The sequence below is a fragment of the Terrapene carolina genome, unplaced genomic scaffold (genome assembly GCF_002925995.2).
Source record: "Terrapene carolina triunguis isolate 2854851 unplaced genomic scaffold, T_m_triunguis-2.0 Scaffold62, whole genome shotgun sequence".
Lineage (NCBI taxonomy): Eukaryota > Metazoa > Chordata > Testudines > Emydidae > Terrapene > Terrapene triunguis.
The window spans coordinates 38,920,157-38,934,676 of NW_020664413.1; the positions used below are offsets into that span (position 1 = coordinate 38,920,157).

Below are 14,520 nucleotides of genomic sequence, written 5' to 3' on the forward strand. Positions count from 1 at the left end.
ATTGTGGATAGTTCTCTGAAAACATCTGCTCAATGTGCAGCAGCAGTCAAAAAAGCTAACAGAATGTTAGGGACCATTAGGAAAGGGATAGAAAATAACACAGAAAATATCTTGCCATTATACAAATCCATGGTATGCCCATACCTTGACTACTGCCTGGAGTTTCAGTAGCTCCATCTCAAAAAAGATATATGAGAATTGGAAAAGATACAGAGAAGGACAACAAAAATGATTAGGGGTATGGGACCACTTCCATGTGACGAGAGATTCAAAAGATTGGGACTGCTCAGTTTAGGAAAGAGACAACTAAGGGGAGATAGCATAGAAATTAATAAAATCATGAATGGTGTGGAAAAATCAAATATGGAAGTGTTATTTACTCCTTCACGTAACAGAAGAACCAGGGATCACCCCATGAAACTAACAGGCAGCAGGTTTAAAACAAACAAAAGCAAGTATTCTTCACACAGCACAGTCAACCTGTGAAACTCATTGCCAGAGGATGCTGTGAAGTCCAAAAGTATAACTGGATTCAAAAAAGAATTAGCTAAGCTCATGGAGAGTAAGTCCATCAATGGATATTAGTCAAGATAGTCAGGGACACAAACCCATGGTCTGGGTGTCCCTAAACCATATGATTGTCATAAGCTGGGGCTGGACAACAGGCAATGGATCATGTGACAATTGTCCTGTTTTGTTCATTCCATCTGAAGCATCTGGCATTGGCCACTGTCGGAAGACAGGATACTGGGCTATGGACCATTCTTATGTCACTTGCATTCTCAAAATGTTTTCATTCATATACTTTTTAAAAAAAATTATGATCTAAAAAGAGTGAATGAATACAGAGGCATCTAGCAGTTTCTCTGTTATTGAAAGGCTTTGATCCAGTTCCAGATCACCTCAAGATACCCCTTGCTGATTATAAAACACAATATCACCCATCCTTGGAGTTTGATCCCGTGAAATATTGAGCCTTTCCTGTGAGGTGCTGAATATCAATGAAATCAAGGGGAGCTGAGGGCACCCAGACTCCAGTAGAATCTATAATTTATTTATTATTGGTATGATCCAAAGCAACTGAAATCAATGGAAAGCTGGGAGACTGGGCAACAAATTGAATTGAATTCAATGGGCACTTGATTACATCCTATCTTACTTATGTGAAACCAAAACAGTTTTAGTGCACTGGATTTAGCTTATGATACTGTATATTGTTTGAAAATAGGGCAAGATGTTCTATAGTTATATCATGTCCTTCACTACAATTGATTATTAAAGAGCAATAGCATTTCATTATCCCCAATCTCTTTGATACTGGGGTGACAATCCAAAACACGAAAATAACATTCAATAATTCTTGAACAAAAACAAACCATTGCCTGGCTGTCTTGTAATGTCTCTGAGGTTTTCATCAGATTACACCAAAGGAGTGCCTGTGCTATGATACTGTTCATATGAAATGTCCATGACACACTAGATCGGATTAATCTCCACAAGAGCCTGCGAAACATCAGAAACAACGAGGAGTACTTGTGGCACCCTAGAGACTAACAAATTTGCCACAAGTACTCCTCATTATTTTTGCTGATACAGACTAACATGGCTACAACAATGAAACCTGAGAGAGGCTCAGTTTGTCATCTACCTTTTCATAAGTGAATTATTATTGTACAACACTGACTACAGCTACATCCTCTATAGCCATTTCTTTCACTGCTTCATCCACAGTATTTTTACTTCATCTTCCACTCTGTGCAGCTGAAGAGCTAACAGGTTCCCTAACGTGGTGTCTTCGTTCATGACATCCCTTGCCAAGGAAAGCTGAGGAAACAGGGTAAGTGTTTCTGAGCTCCAAATATACACCTAAAAATTCTATAGCTTAGTCAATGTTCCTTTCAGTTTGCAATGCCAGAACATATACCCCTGTTGAATTCATAAGTTGTTGCCAATGCCTGTTCCTGATGGCAGGGTTCTGAAGGGATTCACAGCCCTTAAGGAAGCCAACAAATGTTAACAGTTGATTCTAAACCCATGTTAACATCCCAGGTCTGGATTTCTTTATCAAGAGTCTTCATTTGTTAGGACATAATCACAAAAGGGAAAAAATATAAATGTGAACATTATTGGACTCTGAAGGCTTCATACCCTATGGGTCAATTTTTCAGAATCATTCTGGGCCAGATTTTCAAGAGCTCAGTGCCCACAATTGAGTTTAGATTTTCAAAAGACCTCCAATTCCCCACTAGACACCAACATAAAGGGCAGATATTCAAAAGTGCTCAGCACACTTTTTCTGGCTCATATTTATGGCAACTAATTACTACACTTGTTTGCTGCATCATATCTAGGAAAATATCAAGTAAATAAAAATTATTGAAATCTTAAGAACTAGTAAATAGTCTCTCATAATTTTAGATGCCTTTGACAGCCTTGCAAAACAAACATGTAAAACCAGTCTAGACATATTCTATTCATTTGCACTTACCAGTATAATGAAAAAACTAATGATATTTTATTCCCTCAATGTGCCCCAAGGAATTGGTATACAGAATTTTGCAAGGTTCCCATGTTTTGCTCTTGTGGAGCTAGCATGTGTATCTTGGAGCTTGTCTGCTATGAGGTCTGTGTAGTATTCCTGATAATCTGTACAAAATATGAGGAGATTTTCAAAAGTACCTAATGGTTTTAGAATCACAAATCTTGTGGAAAGGTCTTTGGGACTCTTACTCCTAAATTTCTTAGCTGCTTTCAAAAATTCCCCCTTAAGGACCACTGTTGAGCTAGCTACTGGTACAAAATAGGGCCCTCAGGATGCGAGAGATTATTTCAAGTAGTAACATAATATAGTAATTGGGGAAATGATCCCCTTTACAAATCTTCTTAGCTACCTATCCATTTGTTCAACATGTATTTGTTTCCATGGAGTTTTCATCCAGTCTTTAATATTTGTGTAAAAAATAAAAAAATAAAAATAAACAAACAGCACCACAACACACTATTGGCTATAAACACAGACTGCGGCAGCTGAAGATGAAAGCAGGGTTTCCAACTCTTCAGCGGGTTTCTGTATAAATACGTATAATGAGCAAATGCAACAAAATAGTTTTCAAAATTTAAAACCTAATCATGCTGAAATATAATCTGAGGATTTATATTCTTGATTCTGTGTGCTAGAATATTCTGTGTGTTATAGAAAGAGAACACTGCCTACATTTCAGAAGAGAATGAACCAAAATTCAACACTGATGTAAGCAAGCATAAATCCATGGTGGTCAAAAAAGTTATTCCCGTTTATATTGGGGCTGAATTTGGCCCAATAGCTTTAAAAAAAAATTAAGGTAAAAGTTTGACACATCTACATAGCTGAAGATAAGGTGTTAATACTCTTTTCACACTACACTGTGCCTACTTTTTGCAGCACATTCTGTACGATACTATTGTACCACCCAGTTTAGAGAAGCCTGAAATAGAGGGATATAAGGAGAATTATGGATATTCTCTCAACTCTGATTTCCTTGCTTAAGATTAAACATTAATCTAATTAAATGTAGGGTTTAGGTATTTTCATGGATTTTCTTATTTAACCACACTCTGACAAAAAGGAAAGCTCTTGCTAGAAACATCTAAGGGCTTGTCTACATGGGGAAATTGACCAGCATAGCTCTTCCAGAATTAATGTTCCACTATAGCTATTCTGGAATAACTCCGCAGGTGGAGACTATTCAAAAATAAAAGTGACTTTATTCCAGTATAATTACTCTACTCTAGAAGTGGGGTAATTATTCCAGAATAAAATCCACATCAGGACATTATTCTGGAATAGATAAATTATGTGGAATTACAGTGTAATTGTTTTTTTGAAATAGCTATGCCAGTCAATTTCCCCTTTGTAGACAATGCCATAGAAAATCTACCTATCAGTGTGCACCAAAAGGACTTCTTAAGATTCAAACCACACAAGAGAGTATAACAGCTCCTCAGGGTCCATTGCAATCTACAGTATAATGCAAATAAATACTTAGGGACTCAAACAAATGTCTTATTGACATAATAGGCCATAATGGCTCTGAATCTGTATCTGTTTTGTCATGGCCTAGGAATTTTACTTCTTAGCATGCAGATTATTAACACAATAGACCATAACGATTCCAGGCTTAGAGCTGATGCTCTCCATTTTATCAAGGCCTACTTATGCACTCCTTGTGTGGATTCTTGACATGATTGACTATAATGGTTTCTTCAGAAATATTCTTTATCAACATCACAGCTTAGCACTTGCACAATAAGGGCCACATCCCCTGCTACTGCCAACAGCCTCCAGGGAGATATGCCAATTTACATGCCAGCTGGGAATCTACTGTTTTTTGGTTTTATAACAACAACAATCAAGGGTATAGTTATGGCTCATAATGGGCAAGCTGCAAAATGTTTGGAGGCTTGGGTCAGATAAGAATGCACAGCATCAGATGCTAATCTAAAAATCTTTTGAAGGTGTCCTGGTTGCCTCCTCCCAACAGGGCCCAGTCAGTGTGTTCCAATCCAGGGTTACTGTCTGGATCCATATTTACTGCTGGCAAACCTGGACCAAGTTTTAAGTGAGTCTTAACTGATTTATAATTTTGTGTGAAACCACATGTAAATTGGTGGTTTGCATTTGGAGATTCTTCCTGAAAGTTAGAGGCTTGGGCTGAATTTTGCTTTGCGATTAAGAAGTAGTTTGAATTCAAAACTCAAAGTAAAAATCAAGTGGTACAAATCTACACAAACCAAAACCAATGAGTTTTAACAGCTTGGGTATATGGAGGCTGCAATTCTGACTTTCTGCTGTCAGAATAGCAATAGGGTTATGATTATACGTGAATGTTACAGAAAATCAAATTTTGAGAACCAAGCTTTAAAAAGATTTGGGTTCAGTTTTAAGAAAGGTTTGAGGTTCAGACTTGCTTATAATTACATGAACCAGTTTGGTTTGCCCCTCCCCAAAAGTCAGGAGGATCTCTTGCTCCCTACACCTGCAGAATGCTGTTTCATCAGCAGATGGGAAGCAGGAAAGGGACTGTTTGATGTTACTCTACAACAGCAACTCTACCTTATTACAGAGCAGAATTGATGGGCACGGGAATCAGTTTTTTCCATTGCTGGATATCCAGGGGATTGTGTATGGCCTTGATTGCTGAAGGTGTAATGCAGGAGAAAAGGAGGTTCCTCAGAGTCACTGATAGGGTCTCTCCTAACCCAGGATAAACGCAAAGTTGGGAGCCAGGTCAGTGACCTAGCAGTACACTACAGAGATCTACAGGGCTCTGCTCCAACATGCCCAATCCCAGATTTCATAGTTCTTGTCCTTCAGAATTGGAGTGCTGCAAAGGTTATTCCTCCTGTGGTGTTGGTGAGTTTCAAAGCATCATCTCCCCTGGCTAGAAGAATGCATGTTACAGGACACACAGGAAAACAAGAGAGCCTAACAACTTCAACAGACACATTAAGAAAGCCAGCCCCAGTGGGAAACATTATCTGTCTGAATCCATAACAACATGCATTTGGTTTTTGAACTTCTCTAAATTTCAAAGTGATTACACTGGTTCTCAAGAAATTGGTCAAAAGAATTTGCTTCCTCCCTGACACTTTACAGCCCTCGGCACTATTTACAGCCATATACAGTGGTTCAAAATGCAGAAAATGACATGCCCCAAACTCTAGCAGTGCCTGGGAATACCATTGCAATGATAAATTCACTCACTATCAAGTACCAAAAAGGCTCAAAATCAGCCAGGCAGTATGACACCAAAAGAGCATACAGTACTGTATGAAGCTTTTTCTTCTCAATGCTCTTCATTGCTTATTCATGCAGATGCCGCTAATGCAGACACCGCTACTGCATTTTCATCTGAACCAGGGTTACGATAATGAACTAGTAGTGCTTATTTTGCAAGGTAAGTTAAACCAAGTTTGAACTCTTCACTCGTAATAGTGTACAGTTCACAGATGGAATCATCCATAATTGCTTCTTAGACTAGTTCAGAATTAAGTCCAAAGGTCCAGAATATTTGAATAAAACCTGAACTGCATATTTCCAAGTTCCTTCTTCACCAGTATCACTGTTTTTAGTACCTTGTATTTTGACAGTACTTTACCTCGGCCACTTGAAATGGCTAACTTACCATACAATATATCGCCTTAGAAAAAATGTTCACCTCCTTAATTGCTTCATGCTGCCTTATACATCTGGTATACAGTATGTCCAGAATCCTCTATATATCCAGTGCTCCATACTTACTAGTTATTCCAATGCCTCCATAATATTCCCAGTTCCTGTCAACTCAAGGAGTGAGATTACACACCTAGGAATCAAACCTCATTCTTTTATGTGATAACACAGAGTGCTAATCACACATCCACTAGGCTTAACCCTGTCTAGTCTTTTACACCCCAGCCCTGCCATTGGCCTACTGGGTGACCCCCACCCATCTGCAATAGTGGGATAATGACCCCTTCCTTTGTAAACTGTTTTGAAATCTCCAGATAAAAAGCGCCATACAAACGAGCTAAGTATTATTAGCGGTAGTAATATTATCTTCATGGACCAGTTTGTTCAATCAAAATTATTGCTTCCAACTGGAAAATCCCCCACCTGGAAAAAACCAGCAGCTCAATGTTATGTGTGGTCTTACCGGGTCATACACTTTAAGTTGGCGGCACTGTAGCAAGACTGGAGCCTGTTCCAATCAGATTCAATGGAGAGTGTCAGTGCCCCACTCATCAATGCCCCTTGGCTTGATGATATTATGAGTGAGCAGCACAAAGCAGATAATCCTACAGAAAGCAAAATCCTCATATGAAGAGCAGCCTAGCCTCATAGGTGAAAATGGCACAAGATATGGAACCCGTTCAGGTACGCATTGCTTCTCCGAACAAGGAATAATACTTTCTGTACCGACCCTCATCCCTTTTCACACTCTACATGCTCTCTAAACTGCCTGTGGAGATCAGTAATGCATAAAGATAATGGAGGGTGGGGGAGATTGTGAAGACTAGGCCTATGCAATTCACTGATTTTGGAGTATTTTCTAATGCAAATATATAAAGTTTGATCACAGTCAAAATGCTGTATTACTTTTGCTGGAAAACTATTATAGTAGCCAAACATTCTATTAGACGATTATTTTATAGTGCCCAGAAGAGTGCTAGGTACTTCGGAGAAAACACAGAGTAGAGAGGTCCCTGCCCTGAAGGACTTGCTCTCCAATCTAATTGATAAACATGACAGACAAATTAAGCTATAGCATACGCCAGTAAGGAGGAGTAGAGAGAAGGAAACAGATTACGGAAGTGTGAACACACAGTTACTCTGTTAAAGCATACTGTACATATGCCTTGGTGGGCCAAAGGGTTTCTTTTAATTAGACTAATTTTTGCAGGTAGAGCTGCAGAAGTGAGTTTTTAAGAGCTATTTGAATTAGACAAGACATGTAGGGCAAAAAGTTATTATGGAAACAAGAGTTTAACTGGTTTTGAATACATTCTTGCTCTTCTTCTATTCATGAAACCAAATCTATTCTTGGGACATTATGCAGGTGGGTAAGTGTTTTAATTTTTGTCTTTCTATGAAGCACCAGATGTAGGCTTAATTGCTGGACACAGAACACTGAAGTTGGACCAATGGTGTATTCCTAAACAGCAAATCCTGTGTTCCAAAGAGGAGAAATTAGATGGGCCAAAATATGTCTCTGCAGGTAGAGAACAGTGCAAAACTTTCAGTTTGCCTGGCCCTGAAACACAGATGTTAGAGAGCATTACATCTTGAAAGACTATTTATGATGGAAACAACAACTGCTATTTTATGTCAAGAATTATACAAAAAGTTTTTCTTCGGGTTTCATTTATGTTATTTCATTTCTTGGGGTTACAAAACCACTTATTTTAGGCTGTAGAATCTGTACATGCACAGCTTTGCATGGGCAATTTTTGCTGACTATCACTGGTGCATACAAATAAATTTACATATAAACTATACATTCATAAAACCCTCAGTGTGTGTGCATATGGGGTGCAAACAGGTTTTGGATTCTATCATCAGTGTAGAAATGATAGTGTTCAATAACTATGTAAGCACATTTAGACTCGTCTTAACTAGGAAAAAGGTGTGTTCTTAATTCATGTTAGCTAAGTTGAGTTAACTATCCTAGAAAAGACAAGGCAAATTGTAGTTTTCACATGAGTTAGCAGGTGGCGCTAAAGACTATGGGGGAAGCTTAGTCTTTAACTTGGCCTGCTAACATGTGAAAACCACAAACTGCCAGGGGCAGCTCTAGGCACTAGCAAAGCAAGCAGGCGCTTGGGGCAGCCCATTTGCAGGAGCGGCAGCTGGCAGGGATCCAGCAAGGGAGCTGAGAACCAACAGGGGGCCCTGGGAGCTGTAGTTCCTTCATTAGCTCCTGCCTAGAGAGCCAGCCCTGGAGCAGGGAAAGAACTACATTTCCCAGCATTCCCTTGGCCGCTATCAATGGGAAAGGGAGGGGGAGGGAGTATGGTAGCTGAAACCTCATGCTACAGCTTGCTGTGAATGGAGAGCTCACTGCTAGAACGGGGTGGCACTGTGAACGGGGAACAAGTGTGCCCAAGGAGTAGAAGGCTTTCAGAAGACATCCCCAGCCTGGATTAGGGATACTGGTGTGACCTCGCCTGGCAGCCCCCAAAGAAGGAATTGGGTGGACTAAATGGACAGTGCCCCCGAAGCCTAGCAAGGGAGGTAGGTGGATCCCACTAGAATTTAAAATGAAAAGTAAGGGAGGGGAGGCTCTGGACCTGGGCAGCTTTAGATACAGTACCAGGCACGTAGGAGGATTTCCACTTCTGAGCCATGGAAGCAGAAATTGACTTTTCCTTTCCAGATTTAGCTAATATTCAGAAAGGGAATCTAGCACCTGCCTTCCAGAATTGAACACCCTCAAAATTCAGGAGTGCTCAGGCTCAATTTGGGCAGATGTTACTTCATTTCTCCCAAATCAAATATACTGATCCACTGTAACTTGCTGTAGAAAAAGTAGGATAAAATTGAGCAAGAAATGCTTCCCAGCGGTTATTTTCAACTGCCATTGCCATTTTTTTTATTTTTGTTTGTTTAAAAGGAAGACAGTGATATTGCATTGGCAAATTCCCCATAGAAACAAAGAGTGGAACAAAAGAATAATAAAGGCACCTCAACTTTTCCTCACTTATGGAGGACAGTCTTATAATATGCCTCCAGATATCCTCCAATCACACAAGCTGAAAATTGTTCCCCTTTACTGCAGTTCTGTAACCATATGGGAACCAATCCTGTCTGTGTTCTGTGCACATCCAAAATTCCTGCTGAACGACCTGCCCTGGGAGCGAGTTACCAGTGACCCAGGGTTGGGGCAGAAGGAGGGTGCAGGTGGGGGGGTGGGGAGAGCCCAAGGCTGAGGCAGCAGGGTGTGGGTGGGGGGGGGCACTGGTGGGGGGGAAGGCGGGGAGCCCAGAGCTGGGGCAGCAGGGAGTGCGGGGGGGAGCCCAGAGCTGGTGCGGCTGGGGGTGCGGGGGGGGAAGACCCAGAGCTGGGGCGGCAGAGGGGTGCGGGGAGGGGGAGAGCCCAGGGCTGGGGTGGGGGGCAGACAAACATTTTTTTGCTTGGGGTGGGAAAAAAACGTAGAGCCGGCCCTGCAAACTGCCATGTGTCTACTCGGATTTTTACCTCAACTGAGCTAACTTGAGTTAAGAACAGATGTTTTACTTAGTAACGGCACAGCCTTAGAGTCCTTTCAAAAAAAAAATTAGCCCTGGAAATTAGTGGGATTGCAGAGGTTATTAATCTCTGCAGAATTCAGCCAGGTGCATGTACCTAGCTTTTTTGAGAAGAGGAGAAGCTATAACGTGGGTTGTAGCAGGAAGAGCGCCAAGCCAGAGAGTTTGGATCTGGATCTGAAGTGTCCCATAGTTTGGGGATGTAAAGAGCTACGGTCTGGTTTGGATCCATCTCTAAACTGTTTAGCTATTTTGGGTTAAACCAGCACAGCCCGGATTAGGTGCGCACCATTTCACGGGGAATTCAAGGAAGGATTAGGGCTCATGCCACTACCTTCCTGCACAGAGAAATTGCACAAGTTGCACAGTCCTTCCAGATGATGCAGCCCACGCCACAGGCTTACTTCACTGGCGCATGTGCTGGGGGAGAGGGAGCAGGGCTATGACCTACTCTAACCTCTTCTATTTGGGGAAATGTGCACTCCAGGCATATCCCTGCACTCCTCTGAGTTACTGCCCTGGCCCTTGAATGGCCCATATAGCAGAGTAGCAGCTCTTCTATGGTGAAGGCTGATATAGTTTGAGGGAAAGCCCCTTACCGCAACCAGTCTTAAAGCTATATAGGACTAGATAGAGCGCAACCTTGGGAGGGCTAGGGCCAGTGTAACCCAGACCTGCTCAACAAAGCTCACCAATATGGTTCTTTTCTGTCTGGACCCCATCACACCACTATGTAGTCATCTGGGCCCTATTCTCCAATCACAGGGTACGAGTCATTCCCATTGAACTCAAAGGGAGTTAGTTGTATCCTGTGGCTGAAGAATCAGGCTCCTGGAGTAGTAGCTGCTTCTACATGAGGCAGTCCTTTTTCCTATTCAGCATTCCCACTCTTGTCAGAAAGAATAAATAGATTAGAGAAAAGGAACAGTGTGACGCTGGCAGACCCGGTGCCAGCTCATGCCAAGTCTCCAGGCCTCACTGAACAGTGACAAATGCACAGCTGGAAACCAGTCTGGCTCACCCAAGTGTTAGTATTGTTAAAATAGATATTAGAAGTTATAAGTGTGTTTCTGAACTTTATGAAATGCTTTTAGGATGCTGCATGTATTAAGCCTACTTACAACATCGGTAGCCCATGTTATAAGGTAATGTTTAAATGTTTGTCCTGTAACTATAAAAACATTCACTAAGATTGTAAATCCCCCACAGTCAGGGGAGAAGCATTACCACGTGTGAAATATTAGTTTTCCACAAGCGGTATTATCGCCTCCCCTACAAAAAAAGGGTCTACAGACATCAGCCAAGCCATTGTTGACAAAAGACTCTGTTGATTGCTTCTCCCACACCCCTGAAGAGGATACATGCACAAGCCCTTGTCCCATTACAGTTTGAACACTGGCAAAAGGGAATAAAAATGCCTGCTAAGGATAAATTGTTATCCCTGGGCTGCATGAAGGCTGAGGGGCAAAGATGTAAGCATAAGCATGGGGTCCCCAGCTGTTAGCTTGGGTTAGCCCTAAAGTACATACCGAGTTTGCTTATTACAGAAGTTTCTATTATCTTTTGAAACCTAAGGCTGTAACTCATTTGTAGAGCCCTACCAAATCCACAGTCCATTTTGATCATAAATGTCATGCTTTCAGATATTTCAATCTGAAATTTCAGGGTGTTGTAATTGTAGGGGTCCTGACCCAAAAAGGAGTTGGGGGAGGGGGTTGCAAGGTTATTGTAGAAGGGGTTGTAGTACTGCTACCCTAAGTTCCCACTAAGCTATGCGACCGTACAGCAAGCTATAAAGGACCGCGCAGGCAGGGAGAGGCCCCTCTCCCCCGGCCCCAACCTTGGAGCTGCCACAGCCGGGGAAAGGCACCTCTCCCCCAGCCCCAGGCTGCTATGGTGAGAGAGGGCTTAGGGGTGTCCTCTCTCCCCTCTGTATCCTCAGGGAAGCCTGCAACCCAAACCCCTCATCCCCAGCCCCACCCCAGAGCCCACACCCCCAGCTGGAGCCCTTGCCCCCCCCCACTCCCCAACCCTCTGCCCCAGCCCCACCCCAGAGCCCGCAACCTCAGCCAGAGCCCTCACCCCCCCCATACACCCACCCTCTGCCTCAGCCCTGAGTCCTCTCCCACACTCTGAACCACTCGGCTCCACCCTGCCACACATCACCTCCATATTGGCGCACATAAAAAAATTCATTCCACACATGGATGTAAAAAATTAGAGTAAACATGGCTGCTACCCGTATTTCTGCTCTGCTGCTGGTGGCGGCACTGCCTTCAGAGCTGGACGGCCGGAGAGCGGCTGTGGGCCCGGAGTCCAGCTCTGAAAGCAGAGCCCCTGCCAGCAGCAGCACAGAAGTAATGATGGCCTGGTATGGTATTGCCACCCTTACATCTGCAGTTCTGCCTACAGTGCTGGACCCTCTGTCAGCAGCCGCCACTCTTCGGCTGCCCAGCTCTGAAGGCAGCAGTGCAGAAGTAAGGGTGGCATGGTATGGTATTGCCACCCTTACTTCTGCACTGCTGCTGGTGGGGCTCTGCCTTCAGAGCTGGGTGCCTGGCCAACAGTCGCCGCTCTCCGGCCGCCCAGCTCCAACGGCAGCGCAGAAGTAAGAATGTGTCAATACTGTGACCCCCCCCTAAAATAACCTTGCAGCCCCCCTACAACTCCCTTTTGGGTCAAGACCCCCAATTTGAGAAACTCTGGTCTCCCCCATGAAATCTGTATAGTATAGGGTAAAAGCATACAAAAGACCTGATTTCACAGTCTGTGACGTGTTTTTCATGGCCACGAATTCGGTAGGGCCCTACTAATTTGTGTGTATGTTGATCTGCTTTAACCTTGTAAATAACTCATTTATTTTTCCTAGTTAATAAATCTTTAGATTGTTTATTATATGATTGGCACAAACGTTGTCTTTGGTTTGAGATCTGAAGTACAGTGACCTAGGGTAAGTGACTGGGAGTATCCTGAATATTATTGCGATTTTTGGTGTAAGGTACCATTTATCACAGAGACAAGCTTTCCAGGGTGGCAAGATAGACCAGAGTGCCCCAGGGGACACTATGTTAAGGCTGTTATAGTAATTTAGGAGTTCACATTTGTTACTGGGTTGGTGAAATCTAATTATAGAACATACAACCAGTTTGCAGTTTGTGCCCCGTTCTTTGACAGTCTGCCCTGAGGTAGGCGCACTCAGTCATGAGCCACTCTAGACAGTTTGACAAACAGACAAACAGAACCAGAGTCCCCCTCATACCATTACTATTGCTAACCTGAGAGATCAGTTTTTAGGAGTCAGAATCTTTGAGTCTTCATGAAAGTGAAGGAAAGATGCTGGAAGTTGAAGTCAGTCACTGCACAGTCTTTCCTCACACAGCTATGCCTGCATCTCACCATAGCAAGATCAAGCAAGGTGATAATTGTATCAGACTATGTGAGGGCTTTGCCCTAAAGGCAGATCCCCTTATTCTTCCATTTAACTATTATGTATGTACATACTCATACACACTACAGATATGCACAGACACGTGAAGCAAAGACAGAAGGAAATAAAAACTTCTCTTTTAATTCCTTCCTGAATGTTCATTACCAAGAAGTACAGAATCCCTCTTTTTCTAAACATCAGGTACAAAACAGATCATCAAACAGCATATTGATTTATTTCTCCAGCATCTGTTTTTAATCATTTTTGATTACATGTTCATTCAAAAATATACCGTTATTCAAATGAGAAAAATGGTCTTAAAAAACATGCAGTAACCACATGGCACTAAATAGAAATAAAATGGGATTAATTTAAGGGTTTGTTTATTAATTCTTAAGAAAATGGTCTAAAGGGCCCCTAATTCCAACTAAATCAAACCACAACTCATATCATGAAGTTCTCTCTCCTCTTTTGTTAAGTGAAGCAGGAAGTAAGAATTAAGATTAGTGCCTGTATTTCCCATTATGAACACAACTGCAGAGATGAGGCCTTACCTGTACAAAAACCACCATGTCCCACACAGACTTCAGTAGAATGACATCGGCATGGATTGTTTCAGCTGTTTATATTCTGGCACGCTTATTTCAAAAAGGTCTGCAAGTTTCCTGAAGACTTTTCAACTCAACCTCCAGTTTTGCAATGTCTTTCAGGGTCTATAAGGATGTCATTTTAGAACATCTTACCAACAATGGACTAATGCTTTGCATATACTTTTTAAGAGACTCTAGATTGGTTTGCCCAGAATTCTGCTCCATCTGTCTACCTTTCTATGTCATGAGCAGGTGTCATGAAGACACACCAACTGGTGGGGACGGGAAAATGACCTGCATCTTATCCCAGAGTAAAAGGGAAGATCAGAACATCACACTGAGGTGTTTCATCAGGAAAAGAAGTCATTCTTCCAAAATATTCAGTGCCTGCCAGTGGGAGAAACATTATAGGGTGGGAGGTAGATGGCCTCTCCACTGTACTGGGCGTGCTCCACACAAACATGAGGAGGGAAAAGGGGGACAGGGACTCACCATTTCCTCATCCCTTTGGCAAGAAGTCCACCTATAGCGATATACAGAGGGTCTAACAAAAGTGTAACGCTCAAGAGTACCAGTAAGAGATGGATATTTATTTCCAGATCCCAGCCACATGATACAGGTCACTGACACAAAGTGTTTCATCCCTGTCATGCAGCTGAGTCAGTACCCACCAACTCCAGAGGCTACTTTTACAGTCAGAGTTGTTCCCTTCAAGTGCAGAGGTGGCAATTGTGACTG

General features: G+C 42.4%; 1 pseudogene; it reads right to left on the reverse strand.

Annotated features, from left to right (window-relative positions):
• The window catches only part of LOC112106044, a 223,149-nt pseudogene extending 208,864 nt beyond the window's left edge, over window positions 1-14,285 (reverse strand).
• Between the last annotated feature and the right edge of the window lie 235 nt (window positions 14,286-14,520).